At 39.9% G+C, this 19,712-nt stretch overlaps 1 long non-coding RNA gene across 1 annotated transcript in view; it reads right to left on the reverse strand.

Moving 5' to 3' along the window:
* LOC109498307 overlaps positions 1-17,742 on the reverse strand; it is a 32,076-nt gene extending 14,334 nt beyond the window's left edge. Inside the window, exon 1 of the long non-coding RNA XR_002740845.2 lies at positions 12,265-17,742. This is a non-coding gene — a long non-coding RNA (uncharacterized LOC109498307). The remainder of the gene's footprint in view (positions 1-12,264) is intronic.
* Positions 17,743-19,712: the final 1,970 nt, after the last annotated feature.

Here is a 19,712-nt window from a genome sequence, read left to right on the forward strand (position 1 = left end):
AATACAATCTAATCTCATGCCCTTTCTTTCCATGGAAATTGGAATTTAGGATTTAATGAAGAAAATCCCAAGATTCATCTGGACAAAGTTGTTAAATATCTATTCACTGACACATGATAATGAATATTAGTGATCATATATATATATATAAACCTCCATTTTCCCACAGACTTCTGAGTTTTAAAATCTAAAATATATTTTTTAAAAATTTTTTTAAGTTTTATTTATTTATTTTTGAAAGAGAGACAGAGAGAGTGAGTGGGGGAGGGGCAGAGAGAGGAAGAGAGAAAGAGAATCCCAAGCAGGCTCTGAGCTATCAGTATGGAGCCTGATGTGGGGCTCAAACTCACATACCGTGAGATCATGACCTGAGCCGAAACTAAGAGTCAGATTCTTAACCGACTGAGCCACTCAGGTGCCCCAAAATCTAAAATATACTTATGTTCACATTCTAAACAATGAATAATTTGAACACATCATTGCCTGACTACATCTTTAAAATCGCAATCCTGATTGAGATTTAAATTGAAGATTATAAAGGAAAACTCCTCCTGGGTTTTTTAATTCACAACACACATACTTCACTTCTGGTCATCAAATGTATATAGTTTTCCCACACCAAGTAATTCTCTGATGCTCCAGATACTAGCTGACTGTCTCACAATTTAACTCAACTCTGACACTACCTATCTAGAGATAGTGTCAGATCCCACAGGTTAAGGGGTCAGTCCCACAAGACTGCTCCCTCAACTCCAGACACCAATCAAAACACATTATCACCTGTACTTCTAGCTGACAGGCTATAGATTGATGATTCCTATCACCCCATCCTGGATTTGATCATTTGCTAAGATGGCTCACAGAGCTCAGGAAAATAATTTACTTACTAGGTTACTGGTTTATGATAAAAGAACATAACTCAGGAACATCAAAATAGAAGAGATTCACAAGGCAGGGTATGGAGAAAGGTATGTGGAGCCCCCATGCTCTCTCTGGGCATGTTACCCTCTCATCACCAACACTTGTTTACCAATCCAGGAAGTATTCAAACCCCATTATTTTGGGTTACTATGAAAGCATCATTACACAGGTATGATTTACTAAATAAGTGGCTACTGATTCAACCCCAACAATTGTAACAATAATTATCCATGGAAAACTATCAGAGGAAAAACAAAACAGTGAATAACAATTGCATATAAATACCACGGTTTAAAAAATTATAAGATTCTTGTATTATTCTGGAGGAAAATAAAAATACTGATTAACTTTAGACTTTTATAAATATGCATGCTAAAACATCAAGGTAATCACTTAAAAAATGATATGGAGCATATACGTCCAAATAGAGGAAAGAAACTAGTGGGAAAACAATACAAGAAGCTTCAATCAATGAAATAATGATGAGAAAAAAGAGGTGAAAAAAGAACTAGAATGCATCATACATAAAGAGGTCAAGTAAATCAAAGGGAACTCATGATCAAAATCTATCTTTAAACTACAATCCAAGAAGATTTTTAGAAAGGATATTTCTTCAGGGAAAGGATGAAAAGAAAAAAATTACCCAGAAAACATGACTTATGATGAATTGTTTTCTGATCCCCACCTCCAGAAACTCTCAAGAGGGGAAAGTGGGCAGAGAAAGAAAGGGAGGTGAGAAGCCATGAAGCTACACATTTAAGGACACCCTAGGTGACTTGATGCTGACGATCTAAAGTGCTGATTAGATTAGTAGCATCAGCATCACTTGGAGCTTGTTAAAAATGTAGAATCTCAGGCTCCACCTCAGACCTTCTGAGTCAGAATCTAGATTTTATTCTCCAACACAATCTCCAACACAATGTGGGTGGTTCATACCCACATTGAAGACTGAGAAGCAATGCACCAAGCACCTCTTAGGGAGTTCGTGCTGTAATTTAGATTTGAACTAGAAAGTATTTCTAAGGTGTGATAACTTTTAAAAATTAATTTCTTAGAAGAATATTCTTAAGTAGAAATTTGTATATATTTCAAAGCAAAATTTAAATCATTTTGTTTAACTATAAATGACATGGGGACAGTGCCCTGACTGTAATTAAATTGTGACTTGGGAGCTTGTAACAGGAATAGGTTTGGCTGTAAGTAACAGAGACTTAGAAAATAGAGGATTACCCAAGACACAAGTTTATTTCTCTCTCAAGTAAAGGTTGTCCACATATGGGCAGACCAGAGTTGGTATTTTGGCTTCACACTGCCATCAAAAACCCTGGCTTTTATCTTTCTGCCTCATCTTTTTTTTTTTAATTTTTTAATGTTTATTTGTTTTTGAGAGAGAGAGAGAGAGACAGAGAAAGACAGAGTGTGAGTGGGAGAGGGGCAGGGAGAGAGAGAGACACAGAATCAAAGCAGGCTCCAGGCTCTGTGCTGACAGAGCCTGATGCAAGCTTCAAACCCACAAAGCGAGAGATCATGACTGAGCTGAAGTCAGACACTTAACCAACTGAGCCACCCAGGTGCCCCTCTTTCTGCGTTATCTTGATGATTCCTTTATCTCCAGCGATCAGCTCTCAGTTCCCAGCCAGTAGGCAGAAGAAAAGGACAAAGAGGCATCTCTTCTCTCTTAAAGTGTATTTCTGGAAAATTCATGCAACACTTTTGCTTACATGTTGGTGGCCAGATCTTAGACACATGCCTGCAATCTATTATTAACAAAGAATGATGGGGAAAAGAAGCTTCTAGCTAGACATACTGCCACTCCCAACATATCTGGGTTCTGTTAATTAGGGAGGAAGGAGAGAATGGATATTGGGGTGAGCAGCTGGCAGCCTCTGCTGCAGACCTGCTGAGAAGTCCCAGCATGTCTAGAGGCAGCCCCCAATTTAAAATATCTGACTTTTAAAACAACCTCCATTTACAAGGGACCTACTCTATTGTTTGAGAAGACATTGCAAAATGTAATGCTTTGGAGAAATCTGTGAGGTATAACATGAAAAAAAGCAAGAAAATGTGTCATGGATTTACCCTAGTCATGGCCACTGAGTGACTCAGCTCCAGGGGCACCTTCCATCTAGTGGCACTTTCTGCAAATACAAAGAACACAGCTTGCATGCTTTGTAGTGGCCCTAACCAGGAACCCACTACTTAGCTCATCTGTGCAAAATCCTTCCCAATATAGCCCGATGTTTTGCTTTGTCCCTCCCCCTTTTTGTTAGCCACAGTGTGTAAAATTCCCCAATTAGCAATCAAGCATCCTCCTTTAAAAATATTAATAGCCATGGAATGGTTATAGGTCATCAGTCATTTGCTGATGTGAATTGGCTTAATTATAGTAATCTAATGGCCGACAAAGATCAGCTGCTTTGTGGAAGGAGCCCATAGTTTTCAGCCAAGGGAGGTCAGGAAATCACTTTAGAGACCCAAACCTTTCTTCTGCCCCTCAGCTGAAATGGTACAAAGGCTGAGCCTGAAATCAGTGGAGGCCAGAAGGAGGGGGGCATGAGAGTAATGGAGTGGAGGGCAGAAAGACTGATAGAAAATTAAATTTTAACTATTTCCAAAATTTGCTTGGAATTATCAAAGTACCAGGAGTTGGCAAGACAAAAAAATGTTCCTTCTCTCTCTAGCACATTACTCTCAGCTACCAGGGAAGATAACATAATGTGCTCAGGTGAGTATTAGCACACAGTGTGAGTCCATGGTGGGTTCTGTATATTGTGAAGGGTAGCTTAGAGATGAGCTACCATGTACTGTGTTTGAAAGTGCACAGAGATGAAAATAACTAACTGATGGGGAAATAAATTTTGGTGCTTATTGTGTACCTAAATTAGGGATTGCCAAATCCGGGACATTTCTAAGCCAATATATCATTGTTGTCGAGGAACACTTTTACATACACAATAATACATAGGAGAACAGATGTAAAACAGAAATCGAGAATACCTGTGCTGCTTAAACCCAGACTCAGCAAACTTGACCTCCAGCTCTCTCCTGGCCCCCAAAGACAGGGCAGACCTTCAGAACCACCATTCTGAACCAAGACGGAACAGTGTCTCAAAATAATGCAAGAGCTCAGATTTCTTTAGCAGGAAACCTAAGTACTGCCCTCACCTCTGCAATGTCTTACAGCATGTTGTATGTGGAACAGAGGCATGGTTATTGGGTGGTTGGTGTTCATTTAAGAATAAACTACTGGGAGGGGCGCCTGGGTGGCTCAGTCAGTTAAGCATCTGACTCTTGGTTTCAGCCCAGGTCATGATCTCACAGTTCGTGGGTTCCAGCTCCGTGTCAGGCTCTGTGCTGACAGAGCGGAGCCTGCTTGGGATTCTCTCTCTCTGCCCCTCCCCCACTTGACCTGTCTCTGTCTCTCTCAAAATAAATAAATAAACTTAAAAAAAATAAACTACTGGGATACAGATTATATCACATTCACATTTTCAAAGATTTTTTCACATATATGACCTTTGTATAACATATCAACTCTATGAGGAAGATAGTACAAGTACTATTGTGATCATTTAATCAATAAGAAAATAAAAGTTCAAATAATTTAAGTGAATTTAAAGAGAAACACTGCCCAAAATAGAGAAAGGATTCAAAGCTTCTGACTTGTCAACTCTGGTGGTGTTGTATTATCACCAGGGAGATTTGTGGGGGAAGAAAAAAGTATCAAGGATTTGGAGACAGTGGAAGGGGAATCCTTGATTCTTAAACATCTCAGAACCCCTGTTCCCTCTAACCAAATCTGACAGAACAAATTTTAACACCCATGGCTACAACAAAAATAGGAGTGTACACAAACCCAAAAACATGAGCAAGAAAGTGGGGAAAACCAGCATCAGTAAATACACACACATTATCCACTTCTGCCTGGGAGAAACAGAAAGAAAGCACAGAAGCTTCCAAAGGCTCCGAGAACCAGAGAGCCCCCCACCCCCGGTGTAAAAACACTCACCGAAAAGTGTGATGCCAGTGTGAGAACTGCTGCAGAACTTAGGAGGGCTTTTCCTGGCAGGGTGTTAATGTGGGGGGTGGGCACTATGAATTTTCCAAAGGAAGAAAGGGAAGCTCCCATGCAAGATAAAACCACACCCCGGGGGCACCTGGGTGGCTCTTTCGTTAAGCGTCAGACTTAGGCTCATGGTATATGATCTCCCAGTTCAGAGCCTCTGGACCCCTTCAAGCTCTCTGCTGTCAGCACAGAGCCTGCTTTGGATCCTCTGTCCTCTCCATCCTCCCTTTCTGCCCCTACCCGGCTCGTGCATGTGCACTCTCACTCTCTCTTGAAAATAATCAGCATTTGTAATTAAAAATAAAACAAAACAAAACAAAACACCTTGAGGAAAATACCAATTGAGCAGCACAGGTACAACAGACCAAAGGAGAAAGAAAATCTAGATAAAAGAAGTGGGGGAAAGGTACAGAGGAGTTGGATTTCAGAAATGAGTATACTTTTTTTTTTTTAATCATTTCATGATAATAACAGTAACGGTAGTTCTAAAGCCCTGAATCTAGAAAAGCTATCCTGGATAATCCTCCCTAAAACATGGGAAAACTTACTTCTGTAACATAAGCAGTATAAACACATATGTATTATAATAACTTGGTTAATACATATATAATATATATAGCAGAATACAATTAAGGCTCTTCAGAAATATATGTCCACAAAACTCTACCTTTCAGAAAAAGAAAACTGAAAATATTTATAAGAAATTATAGAAGCTATGAAAGCACAGCATAAACAGAATTAGAAACCCACAGAAATGAGGTTATTAGAAAATGGAAGCTTTTATGAAAGGATAGGGGACAAGACTCAGGAAAGAACATAACCAGAAGAAAAAATCACTTTAGAAATGAAGACTCAACTCGAAATCCCTCAAAAGCAAATGAACATGATGGATAATCCCTTAAAAGAAACAGAAAGTGGAAACGAGGAAAGTTTTACAATAAAAAACATACAAAGATTTAACATATTTTTGAGAAAAAGATAGCACAGCTGTAACATATTCTTGTAAAATAATTGTATTTCAGAAAAACAAAAATAAAAAAAAAGAGTCAGGTAGGTATGAAGCATGCCTCCTCTCTTCTCCAAAGTCACTTGTTAAGAAAAAGAAATTTTTAAATCAGGTGGTCATCAGACATTCTGATTTCATATCAGCAGAAAATGAAGCAACACATGTAGGATACTTTTGGAAAAGAAAATGTGGAACCATGGTGTGCTAACTGTCCAGGCAAACATAACTCCAAGTGAAAAGGGCACAACTATTATTTTATTTTTTAATTTTCTTTAGTGTTTATTTATTTTTGAGAAAGAGACAGAGCGAGTGGGGGAGGAACAGAGAGAGAGAGGGGGAGACACAGAATCCGAAGCTGGCTTCAGACTCTGAACTGTCAGCACAGAGCCCCAGGCAGGGCTGGAACCCACAAACCGCGGGATCATGACCTGAGCCAAAATTGGACACTTAACCGACTGAGCCACCCAGGAGCCCCAAGGGCACAACTGTTATTAATTAACCTGCCAAAACAAACAAGCAAACAGCTACAACAACCCTCAAGAACACAGAGAAAACTGTTTCTCTACTAAAGAAAGCTTCAGATAACCAAAGGGACTAGAGAAATACTGATGTAAGATATGGTGGTAAACATTATACACTCATCTGTAGAATGTAGAATATACTCATCTGAGATGAGGTGATGATCATGGCAGAAAATTATAAGGTGATGGTTACAGTCTCTGATTATAATAAAATGGGGGGACCAAAACAGGGACATATATGAAAAGGAGAGTGAGCACACTGATTGCTTTTAGGTAAAATCTAGAAGTAAAATAATATTTCAAATAGATCCTGGAAGAGACGGAGGAGAGAGGGAAGAAATTACTAGGAAACTTCATAATTTCTGGTAGTAAGGAACAAATAGAAAGTAGCCAGAGAGAGAAATGAGAAGGAATGAACTATTGGTAGACACTAGAACATGAAGGAATCTTAAAATAAAAATACTGGTGGAAAGAATCCAGGAAAAAAAAAGTACAGAATGTACTCAATTAGTATAAATTTCTAGAAAATTCTGCTAATGTATAATAACAGGAAGCCAATGAGTGGTTGCCTGGAGACAGAGAGGGGTTGGGGGCAGGAGTGTCAGCAGGTACGGATTACACAGATCACAAAGGAGCAGGAGGAAAGGCTTAGGTTGACAGGTTTATTCTCTTGATTGTACCAATGGGTTCATAGTGTATGCATATGTCAAAACTTACTGAATTGTACACTTTAAATTGTTTTTTATATGTCGATTATATTTTAACAAAACTATTAAATTAAAAAGATAAGAGAAAGGGCCATACTTAAAAGCAACAAGGCATGAGTAATTTAATACCAATGAAATGACATTTACTTTGCTTCTGAACTGAGTATTTGGGCAGCTTATGATGGAAACAACTTCTCTGCTCCAATCTTTTTCAGCTGGGAAAGTGGGATCATCTGAAGGCTCCCTCACTCACAGGTCTGGTGGTTGACGCTGTCTGCTGAGACTATATCTGGGGCTGTTGGTCAGAACACCTACAGGTGATCTCTCTCTGGAACCTTTGATTACAACAATGGCTGGTTCCCAGGGTGAGCATCCTGAGAGAAAGCCCAACAGAAGTTCCGTCACCTTTTATGACCTACCCACCAGAAGTCATGCAGGGTCATTTCTGTCGCATTCTGTTCATTGAAGCTTACAGTTTCAATGGAAAGAAAATAGATTCCTTCTGATGATAAGTGGGAGCACACGTGGGATTGGAAATATTTTTGTAGCCATTTGCATTTGGAAAATGCAATGTGCCATATGAGATATTAAATGAGCTCTTATGTTAATGAGGAACTAGATTTTTGGCATGGAAGAAAGGAGATTCAGATGTTAAAGTGAGGAAATTAAAGAAAAACACTGCATTCCTGAATTTTAAAATATATACATATTTCTCAGCTCTGTCTACTGGAAAGGCCTAGAAAATGAGCAATGCTGTAACAATGAGCATGCCTAGCAATCAGATTTGTGTCTCTAAATAGATTTCTCCGTAAAAACCTAGGACTCCTTGGAGAAATGGCTGTTTCCAGGAATGTTCAAGATGAGCTTTCATACCAGAAAGTAAGAATGTTATCAGAGGCTACTAGGACTATGTCTGAGGGTCTCAGAATCCAAAATTAAGAGGCTTCTCTGGCTATTGTTGAGGTAATTTAAGCATAAATAAGGAAAATAATTGTAAGATATTAAAGTAAATCAAATATTTCTTAATTCATGCTTTCATAATAATGCCATTTAAAAAACTCTTCATTAGAACAAATGGGAACCATGTCATTATTTGAAACCTGATAAATGAAGGGAAAGAACCAAGCATTTTTTTTCTTTGCTATATAAACTATTTCTTGGGGTAATCAAAGAGTTGATAAGGGAAAGGTTCTCATTACAGAAGTACTCCAGCTAGTAGGTAAAGACTCACTGAACTCAAATATCACCATCTTGTAAACCTTAATAAAAAAAAACAATGAGTTTATCAGAGGATGCTAATATCACAAAAAGAGAAACAATCAGAAATGTTTTACCTAATGATGTCTGTGCTCAAAAAATTTATTAAATAGCCTTTCCAAAGTGATCCCATCTAAATCCTATCAAACTTATAGCTCTACCTACCAATTTATAGGAAATAAAGGAAAGCTGTTTAATGATGTCACAGAAATTCAGTCACTGGTAACCCTTTAGAAAACTCCATAATACAAATGACCCAGTCCCCCTTTTTTTTAAGTTGATTTATTTATTTTTGAGAGAAAGAGAGAGAGCATGAATGGGGGAGAGGCAGAAAGAGGGTGAGAGAGAATTCAAGCAGGCTCCACACTGTTAGTGTGGAGCCTGACATGGCACTCGAACTCACAAACTGTGTGATCACAACCTGAGCCACAACTAAGATCGGATGCTTAACCAACTAGGCACTCGGGCACCCCTGACCCACTCCCTTTTTTAAATTGCGAGAAAGGAAAAGAGATGGAGGTAATCTATAGACTGAAAGAGACATTAAGAGACACATTAACAAATCTCATGAATTCCCCTCACTTGAATCCTAATTTGAGCCATCAAACAATGAAAAATTGGGAACAACTGAGGAGGTGTAAACACTAACAGGGTATCTTGATTATATAAAGGAATTAATTAAGTTATTAAGATTTTAGGGTCCTGATGATATTGATTCTTTTAATGAGTTATCTTTTAGTCACACATATACATATACAAAAATATGTACAAATGAAATGATATGATATCCAGGACTCATGTCTAAAAAATCCAAGAGAAGGAGGCAGTGAAAGTAGGAACAACTGGGGTATAGATGAACAAACTGAACAATGAATTGGTAGAAGCTGGGGGGTAGCTACATTATCCTGTGGGTACATTATATTATTTTCCCACTTTGTATATATGTTAAAGATGTTCCATAATGGAAAGTTTTAGAATAAACAGTAAGTAATTAGATTCTCACCCTACCTCCAGACATTCTGATTTAATTGTTCTCTTAATTCCCAGGTTTGTTTCTTTTTTAATTTCTGGGGAATTTTAATGAGCAACTGCGAATGAGAACCACCTCACTGAGTCGCACACACAGATACACAGCTCATAACATGGGAGAAAAACATAGCCTGTCACCTAGGTGACTGATTGATCTCAGAAGCCACAAATAATAGAAACAAGCAGAGCCTTCACATATATGAATACACTATACACACACATATAAATATGCTAAAATAGTACATATTGCTGCTTGATAGGAAGAACAGCCAGAAGGCAGTGAAGTGTCTTCTGAGGGGCTCTCCTTCTGTGCTTGGTTGTTTACAGAGCTGGATGGAGCAGGGCGGATTAGGGCAGAGCTAAGGTGCAAAGTCAGTGACAAGGTGGTTGAGACACTTGCTTGAAGCAAGAATGCGACGGACTTGTATCTGAGCATTTTTGGTTACAAATAACTCAGCTAAAGTACTCTTTATCACTTTCCATGGTGAGTGCATTTGGTTAATACCACAGTGTGCTATTTTCAAGTCCATCTTGATTAAATGCCTTCCATGACAGTCAAAACTGAGCAACACTTGAGATGTGGAATGACTCAATACATCACACCCATGGAAAACATAAACACACCCTGGTTTTCTTATTGTGCAATTTTAAGACATATTAATATTGCTCTCTCTACTAACTGAAATGAATAAAACCCTGAATCTCAACAAGCCACCTTTTATTAACACTATTATTCAAAATCGCTATAGCAGGTTATAGCACAAGAGCAATTTTTCCAAAAAGGGTCTAAAATATAGTACTGAGAAGACAGTCCTCAAAACATAGAATACCGTTATACGCTGGAGTCCTCAGTAAGCTAGCTATAAGGTTTCTTTTTTCCTTAGAAACTTATTCCTGTAAATTGTTCTACGTAGAGGACATTTCAGGAAAATGAAATCTCTAAAGAATTTATCAACTATTGCCGGTGCATGTGGTAAAGACTGCTTGAGTACTTACTTTTAAGAGAAAATTCAAAGCAGTGCAATTTCTATCAAAATCGCACAAGAAGGCACATATTCAGCCGGAATCTAAGTGATGTAGTCAGAGCATTAGCAAAACCCAGGACCCATTTCTTTTCAGGAAGTAAGGGTGGTCATCACCTCCCAAAAGCCTGAGGGTACTGGGGCCTGACATCTGGTTCAGCTCCCACTCTTCACCCCCAGCGTCAGTGTCCCCGACTATAAAAATACTGCTGCCTCTCTGCCCAACATACAATATTCAAAACCTTACTTGGAGACATGAATAGGCTCTTTAATTTTCCTCCAAGGGCCTCTCCAGAACCCTTCCATGAAAGTTGTACTTTTCAAGTAAAAAGTACAAAATGCTGTCATCAGCAGTTTTGTTTTTCAGGCTTCAGCACAGGAGAGTGCAAAGGTCCTAGGGCTTGGGTTTCATAGGTCAGTTGGGGGTCTACGGACATTATTTCACTTCTTTGAACTCCAGTATCTGCATCAGCAACATGGAAGTCAGATTACCTGTCATATAGGGGTAATTAAAGGTTAAAAAGAGTTACTGTGTGGGCCTCCTGAATGGCTCAGTTGGTTAAGCATCCAGCTCTTGGTTTCGGCTCAGGTCATGATTCAGTTCATGAATTCAAGCCCCACATCGGGCTCTGCACTGAGAGTGCACAGCCTGCCTGGGATTCTCTCTCTCCCTCTCTCTATGCCCCCTCTCTGCTCTCTCCCTCTCTCTCAAAATAAATAAACATTTTGTTTAATCTAACTTAAAAGAAAAAAGGAGTCACTGTGCAGTGTCTTACACATCATGTGTGCTTGGTCAATGTGTATTCCCCAATTTACCCACCCCAATTAGAAGAACGGCCCAAAGGAAATGAGCACAACCCCTGTCATCAAAAGTCTTGCTAATCTAGACAGTACACCTCCAAATGCATTCCAGGATGATTACTTTCTTGAGACCCTGTTAGGTGATCTACTGAGTCACTGAGGGGAAAAGGGAGTGTGTGTAGTCAAATAAGTTTGGGAAATGCTGGGTTAAACCCCTTCATGAGTTTTTTACCTGCTAATGGAAACTGTGGCTGTGAAGGGGAAGACAAAGTGTGCTACATTTCCCAACATTCTGGGCACTGGAAACCTTTTTGTCAGGAACACTGACCAACACCCGAAGGAGCTGATATTTGTGGAACTGAATTGACAAGAGCAGCGGGCAGTATTTGTCACCTGAGCAGATAACAATGCTTTTCTGGTATCTTTTCTGTGCATGGGATTGCTCATCTGCATCATGAGGACCAAATACCCTCAGCAACTCACTGTGTAGCTACTGGGTGATTGTTTTTAAACATGTGAATGCAAAAAATGCTAGAAGTAAGTTGTTCATTCTTGTGAGCAATTCAGTGAATAATTACAGTTCCTGCTCCTTGGCAAATGAGCAGGATTTCTAAAGGTGCAGGGGTCACTTCAGTCAGAAATATAATTAGCTGGACAAAAAGAAATTTGACGTTTTTGTACTTTTAGTAGACTGTTCAAAGTAGTTTGGGGGAACAGGGGTCATGGAAATTCAAATTTTGTATGCACCAGTCAGATACATAATAAATAACCATTCTTAAAAGGAAACTTTGATTTTGTTTAACAAATATCTGCTTGTATCTGCATACCTTCTATATACAGTACATAATATACTGGCTAGCAAACCAATAGTGGTGTTAGAAGGCATTCATCCCTTTGAACAACAAATGAAAACAAGTCTATATTGTAAACTTACGTATGGCACAAAGGCTCACACTGGCTCTTCAGGTAATCACTGGATTTGAGTGTCTGCCACATCTGGGGTTTTAGCACGCTGTGACATTTTAGTTCCAACTCTGCGTAGCGATGCCATTGCAGAAACCATTTCAACTAGCGCTCAAATGGGACAGAATATGTGTTGGTTGCCAAAGCAACTGCACAGTGTGTGGTCTTGCAGATCAGTTCCAGAGCAGCTGTGGTCTACTTTGGGGGAAGGTGAAAAGGAGGTCACTTGGATTGCAGTGGCTTCCAATCTACATATTCAAATGAGTGACATTCAAATTAACCATGACAATCACAAATACATGAGGAGGCTGAAGCCATCCCAGCTTGGTAGGTGCCTGGTCTCTGTAGCAGACAGAATTCCAAGGTAGCCCCCGAGATTCTCACTCCTTGTCCACAGCCTATCTCCTCTCCTCCTATTGAATACAAGTCTGTGAATAGAGCCAATTTCATTCTTATGATTAGGTTACATTATATGACAAAGGTGAAGGGATTCTATAGATGTAATGTAGGTCCTAAATAAGTTAACAATGAGTTATCAAAAGAGAGATTATCCTGGGTAGGTGAGCCTATGAAACAAACTGGATCCATCCTAGAGGATGAGATTGGAAGTGAGAGAGATTCTCCTGCCAGTCCCAGAGAAGCAAACTACCATGTTGTGGAGAGGGCCAAGGGCAGGGAATGGCGAGTGATTTCAAGGATCTGAGAATGACCCCCTAGCTGACAGCCAGCAAGAAAGAGGGGACCTCAGTCCTAGAATTACAAGGAATTGAATTCTGCCTACAACCAATGATAATGGAAAAGGACTCCGACTGTCAAAAGAGACCTAGATGGCAGCCTGGTGAGACCCTGACCTGACCAGAGGATACAGAAAACCATGCTTGGACTCCTGACCCAGAGAATCTGTGAAATCATATATGGGTATTGTTTCTATAGTGGCTTGTTACACAGCAATAGAAAACTAATACAGTCTCATACACTTCCATCAACAATGGTCTCCACACTTCTTAAATATTTTCAGCAAGAAATGAGAAAGAAATCATATAATATTTGACCTGTATGAGACCATCAAAGTCTTCTCAAAATTTTCACATCAGTGAAAAAAAAAATCTCAGACGTAAAATGATGATATAACCCGTTAAGAGTCATATGTCAAGCTAAAAGTACCAAGTCCAGAACAGAGGTCACCTGCCTTTCAGTCTACTGTTGTGTAAGCAAATCTTACCTGTCACCTAAGAATTACAAAGCAGCACACAGAGAATCCAGTGTGTACTTTAAACCCCTCTGTCAAGTGAGTTTAATTGTCCATATTTTCAGGTGGGAAATTCCTCCAGTGGGTTTGCTCAGAATATGGAGCTTGATTTCAGGAGGCACAAATCAGAACAGGTGTGCCAGACATATCAAACCTGAAGTCAAGCCTAGGGTTATAATCACAGTATTCCTAAAATTCCATACACAAGCATTCTGGAAGTATCCTCCCTGCCCAGGGATTTATAAACACACATGGCTTATCCACCAGGGTGCCAGCAAGAAACAAAAACCATGTGAGTTATCTGAGTGGGAGAATTTAGTATAAAGATGTGATAGCTAGATAAATAGCTATTAACTAGGTAACTGAAAGGATAAGAGGACATTTCTATAGTACAACAGGTGTAATGCCTGCAAGAGACAGCTGTCATCCCAACAGCCAAGGAACAAAAGGGAGAGACTAGAGCATTACAACTTACAAGGAATCCTGGGAAGCTGAATCTCAGACATCTCAGGAAGGACTGAGCATTGGTGGGTGTATCTGAGCTTGGAGGAGGGCCCGTGAGACTGAGACCAAGACCCCTCTAAGGAGGGGGCTCAGTGGGGCAAAGAAGCCTTATTCTTCAAAGGCTGGCGAATTTTGAACTGGATTCAGCTGCTGCTGTAGGCAGGTGTGGTTGTTGCCAGGGTGAAAAGTGAGGCTGAGGCAGGCCCTCTGAGAACAGCCAGCAGACAGAGAGTTTGAGGGAAGCAAACACAAAGGAGCATGTCTACATTCTCCATCAGCTCTGCAGTCTCCCCATAGTGGCTTACTGGCAGAGCCTACCATGGAACCATCCAGGGGCCGACATGGTTTCAGAGTCCTTGTCCAGCACCACAAGACGAGTATAAAAGGGTGAACTTGGAACTGGAAAAAAAAAAAAAACTTAATAACTGACATACATGGTTCATGTTACTTTCCCTCTACCTTGTTCCATTACCCCACATCGTCTGCCAAACCTGAAAATCCATGCTGAAGTTTTCCTCTGAATGATATAAGGTTGACACAGAGCCCATGGAGCAGTTACAAAACATGCTGCCATCACCAATCCAAGTGTCTCCATGATCTGCTACCACTAAACTCACAAAGCATCCAAAAGCAGAGAGCCTTCTTCTCTGCAACAGACACTGTGCCTGAGCCTTGCAGACCAGGGGGAGCCACACTGTGGACCCAGCAGAAATGAGTAGACACCCTCCTCTGTGTGACACTAGCTATAGGGGTTCTCCCAGCCACACTGCCTTGTATTCCTGCTGTCTTGGAGACAGCATGGAGAAGCTGTTCTCTCCCTCTCCATCACTAGGGCTGGAACTCAGGGTACTGGTTGGAAAATTACAAGATGAACAGATATTGCTGTGAGACCTCATGTGCATTCTGCCTCTCTTTCCCCCTATGGCGAATCAGATCTCATCCTTCAGTGCAGTCAGCTCTGTGATAGACTTATGGGCAAATCATGAGCACCCTTGAATGTAGCCTTAATCCATAACCTTTACCACTTGAGACAGTACACCATCCTAAATGCAAAGTGCATTTTAAGGGGTAAAATAGCATCACAGCTTTGTACAGGCTCTACAGCCAATTTGCTTGGGTTTGAATCTTGCCTCCATGTGTAACCTTGGGCAAGTTAGTTACCTTCTCAGGACCTTGGGTTCCTCAACAATAAAATGGGGTGACTATGGTAGTGCCTGCCACATAAGATTGTTGTGAGAATTATATATGCGACTGTAGGTGGAACCCTTGGAAGAGTGACTGCCATAGCAATTGCTTTATAAATGAAAAGTGTTCTTATTATTTATTCCTAAGTGTCATTGTGAAAATGTAACCAGATATTATGTCACTATACCAGGGGAATTCTGACTCTAGTGCCAAGATATTCTATCATCCACCTGAAATCTTAATTTTGGACTTCCTCAAGACTCTGTGAAAGGTGTGCTTTTACACCTGATTATTTTCTTCCCTAAATGATTTCATCCTTTACTAGGACTGTATATCATTTATGTGTCATCAACTCCAAAATTTACTCTTCATACACAGATCACTGCCCTCATCTTTAAACATACACATATCCCATTACCTCCCTGAAATAGCCACTTCAATAGCTTATAGATATCTCAAACACAACATGCTCAAAACTGAATCCTCAGTCGCCCCACTCTCTTCCAATTTCTTCTTCTGGGTAAATGGTATCAGCAACCATCCAGATGCTCAATCCAGAAATCTGAGAGTCATCCAAGATTTACTTCTCTCCATAACATCTCCTATTCAATTCATTAATATTTTAATCATTTTTCTCAAAAATGTGACTTAATCCATGAATTTGTCTTCCCACCATACTTTTATTATTTCTTCTATAAACTACTGTTTCCACTCTTTCCCTCACCAAAATTCTTCCCCATAAGTCAGCCAGGAGATAATTCTTAAGTGTGGATCAGGTCCTGAGTCTCCTCTTAAACTCTTTGACGGCTTCCCATTACACTGAAAATAAAATTCATGCTTCTTTCCACGTGGCTACCTATGGATACTGGTGATATGACATGTTTCCTCTGCAACCTTTCTAATCTTTCTGGGCATCTTTCAGGCTCTTGTACCCACCAAACCCTGTCTTGCCTTAGGATCTTCATGCATGCTGTTCCCTTTGCCTGTAATGCTCTTTCTTCTTTCTTCTAGCTTCTCTCTCTTAACCTGAGGTCTTAGCCAAAGTGTCAACTCCTTGGAAAGATCTTTCCAATCACTCTGTCTAAAGTGAGTTCCCTCACCTACCACATCACTCTTGTTCTGTGATTCTCTTCCATGGTTTCTCATTCCCTTTAAAGCATTTATAAAAATATGCAATCATTTAGTTATTTCTGTCATGTACCATTGTCTGTCTTCGCCTGCAAGACTGTTCTGAATCCTTTTGTCTGACCAGTTTCTACTTTGCTACTAGCAAAGTGCCAATCCCACAGTATATATTAAAAAAAAAATTTGCTGAATGAATGAACAAACATATCACAGGTCTTCCTCTATGAATGTGTTTTTGTGAGGACAACAGAATTAGCCACCCAGATTGAAAGTGGAAACTGCAAAATCCCTTGTGATGAAATGGCACAGTAACATATTTAGAATATTATCATCACAAAAAGCTCAAAATTCATATTTTCTCACCTTTCAATTCCAGGTATAAGCAGATAATTGATAAGCTGAACCACAGAGCTTAACATTGAATGTAGTTCTCTATTGCCATCCCCAGTAGCTACTATGTTTTGAATCCTCTCTTCTTGGGAACAACCATACCTGCTAGTTCTAATTATACCATGCAAATTTCCAATACTTAGAATAAAGGCACAAATTCTAGCTCTGGATCAATCAATAGTCACATCCTTTGTGTTAGTGTGAGATACCATTCCAGATCCTAAAATGATCGTTCCTAATATCCTGTGCCAAACTCATGTCCCCCCTTTAGCTCATGCCCAGCATGTGACCCAGGCTTCTATGTTTGACCTTCATTATTCTACTTGCTGAGGTGGGCTTTCTCGCAAATATGTTGAAAAACACCTTTAAGTAAAGAGTTGAAAGTGTTAAGTCTACGTGTATCATACTTAAACCCCAACCAAGAAACAAGGCAGGGCTTACACTAGATTATTTTCATGGGGAGACATCTGTGCCTCTGGAAAAACCTCCTCCCTAGAAGCACCCATCCCGCCAAGCTTCTCCATCTCAACAGGACCATGCCTGAGCTTCTTCTGCTGAAGACAGAATACTCCATGCATCCCTCATTGTCCTCTAGCTAACCATTCTATCCCCCTTTCCCCAATAAGCTAAATTGTAAGTAAAAGTATCCATTTTCACACATTCTACTCTGCTCTCAAAACACCTCTCTTCCAAAGCAACAAAACTCCAGTGTCTGACTGAGATGAACTGTAAAGACCTGGCCCCTCATCCCAACTTTAGGCAACCCGGCAGTGTTCTACTTTTGGGGCTCTCCTAATGTCAGCTGAAGTCTTCAATGAGCCTACATCACAATCCAATCTGATCTCTCCTGCTCTCTTTCCTTCCACAGGTGATGCCCTCAAGAATACTCTTTAATAAATGTCCTCGGGGCACCTGGGTGGCTCAGTCAGTTAAGCGTCTGACTTTGGGTCAGGTCATGATCTCGCGGTTCATGAGTTCGAGCCTTGCATCAGGCTCTGTGCTGACAGCTCAGAGCCGGGAGCCTGCTTCGCATTGTGTCTCCCTCTCTCTCTGCCCCTCCCCCAATCGCTCTTTCTCTTTCTTTCTCTTTCTTTCTCTCTCTCTCTCTCTCTCAAAAATAAACAATAAAATTAAAAAAAAATAAAATGAAATAAATAAATGTCCTCTACTCTGTGAACCCAACCTGTGACCAGACTTCAATATTATATAGTATCCTTTAGTTCTCTTTCAGATCACTTTCAACAATTGGATTTTCACATGTAATTATGTGACTATTTGATTAATGCCTATTTCCTCCTTAAGTTCTATGCTCCATGAAACCAAGGGCCATGCCATTTTTTTTTTTTTTTTGCTCACTATTGTTTCTCCAGTACTCAGGACAGTATATTTGGCACATATTTGGTGAATAGTTCTTGCATTAGTATGTAAAACAATTCACCATTTGGAATTCATTTCTTCACATTAAGTTACAGTTTCCTAATTAAAACACAACTGGCCCTTTTATTTAGTCAGTGCAACCGAGGCCAAGCACATAGTTTCCTGGGGAGCAAAGTCTTGCAGAATAGACTGAGACAGGATGCTGAGTTGAAGAAAAGAGCTAAATGCTAATGGAAGACCAACCATCAGCATAATGTACCTGAAAGTTTGAAAAGGCATGGCTTTTGGACTCAGCCAAGCATGGATCTGAGGTCAGATTGTCACTAGCTACCTGTGTGATCTGTCATAAAAATTAAAAGAATTCCAGGTAGAAAACACCACACATAAAGCAAACTCAAAAACTATTGGTATCTTCTCCATATACTTCTTCTCCATATACTTCTCCATCCTCCTGCTCCTACTTTATGACTTTTTCTCAGGAGAGGGCTGCCAGGGAAATTGCCTTAGCTGAATATCCACAGAGGAAGAAAGCCAGCATGGAGATATAGTTTTGGCTCCTTCAGATCTTTTGCTCTTTCTTCTTAAATCTTCCTAGTTTCAGGTTTATTTTGGTGAGCCAGTCATCACAGAATCCTTGAGATGATTGCTGTTGGATCTGGTTAAAAGCAATGAACTGAAACAAAGTATCATGGCAAAACTATGCAAATTGACCCAAACCTAAATCAAACTAATAGGCGTACCTCTTACCCACTGCCAGCTAATTTACTTCATGCTACTGGATATTGATTCTACTTGGAGTAGTGGGAAATCTGTCATGCTTAAGATGCCATCTGCTCCAACTGCCAATGGAAGTGACTTCTCCCTTCCAAGGTCTGTTGGCCAAGAACTCATCCCTTATTTCCTGCAGGCTTTTGAAAGCTTCATTAGGTTTCAGGTCAACAATGGGCCAGGAATCCAACCTATTTATTTTCATTACTTCTAACAATTAACTAATTTTATACTTTTAGTTAGGAGCTTCCCCTCAACCACAGACCCAAAAATCAAATGGAGGAAGAAAGACTTGTGGCAAAAGGATATGAGTGTTTTCTGGGAAAAGACCTCAGAACTGTAGACAGCTCAATGAGAGTTAATTTTATAAGATTCCATGAGGATACACAGTAAGGATTGCACAGCAGATATCAGTTTGTTAGAGGAAATGGCCAGCAAACTTTCAAAGAGAAGTATGCGTCTGGATAAATTTGAGCAAGAAAGAGTCTTTCCCAAAATTATGGAAATTGTACTTTCTGGAACACCAGAAACATCACAAATGCTGTGGCAGATACTGTAGTAACAGTCACCCATTTGTACTGACCCAAACATGAGTGAGTGATGTATTTTTCATACTATATTATGAGAGAACCAAATGAGAGAGGAGTATGAACACCTCAACCAGGAAGGAAACGGGTTTAACACTGAACAGTGAAATCTAATAAACATTTTAGTGTTTAGAGAGGTCTAAAATTGTGTCAATGTTATCTCTTCTCAAAGGTATATTTCTGGGGCACCTGGGTGGCTCAGTCAGTTAAGCATTGAACTCTTGATTTTGGCTC

Source organism: Felis catus, chromosome A3 (assembly GCF_018350175.1).
Source record: "Felis catus isolate Fca126 chromosome A3, F.catus_Fca126_mat1.0, whole genome shotgun sequence".
Taxonomy (NCBI): Eukaryota; Metazoa; Chordata; class Mammalia; order Carnivora; family Felidae; genus Felis; species Felis catus.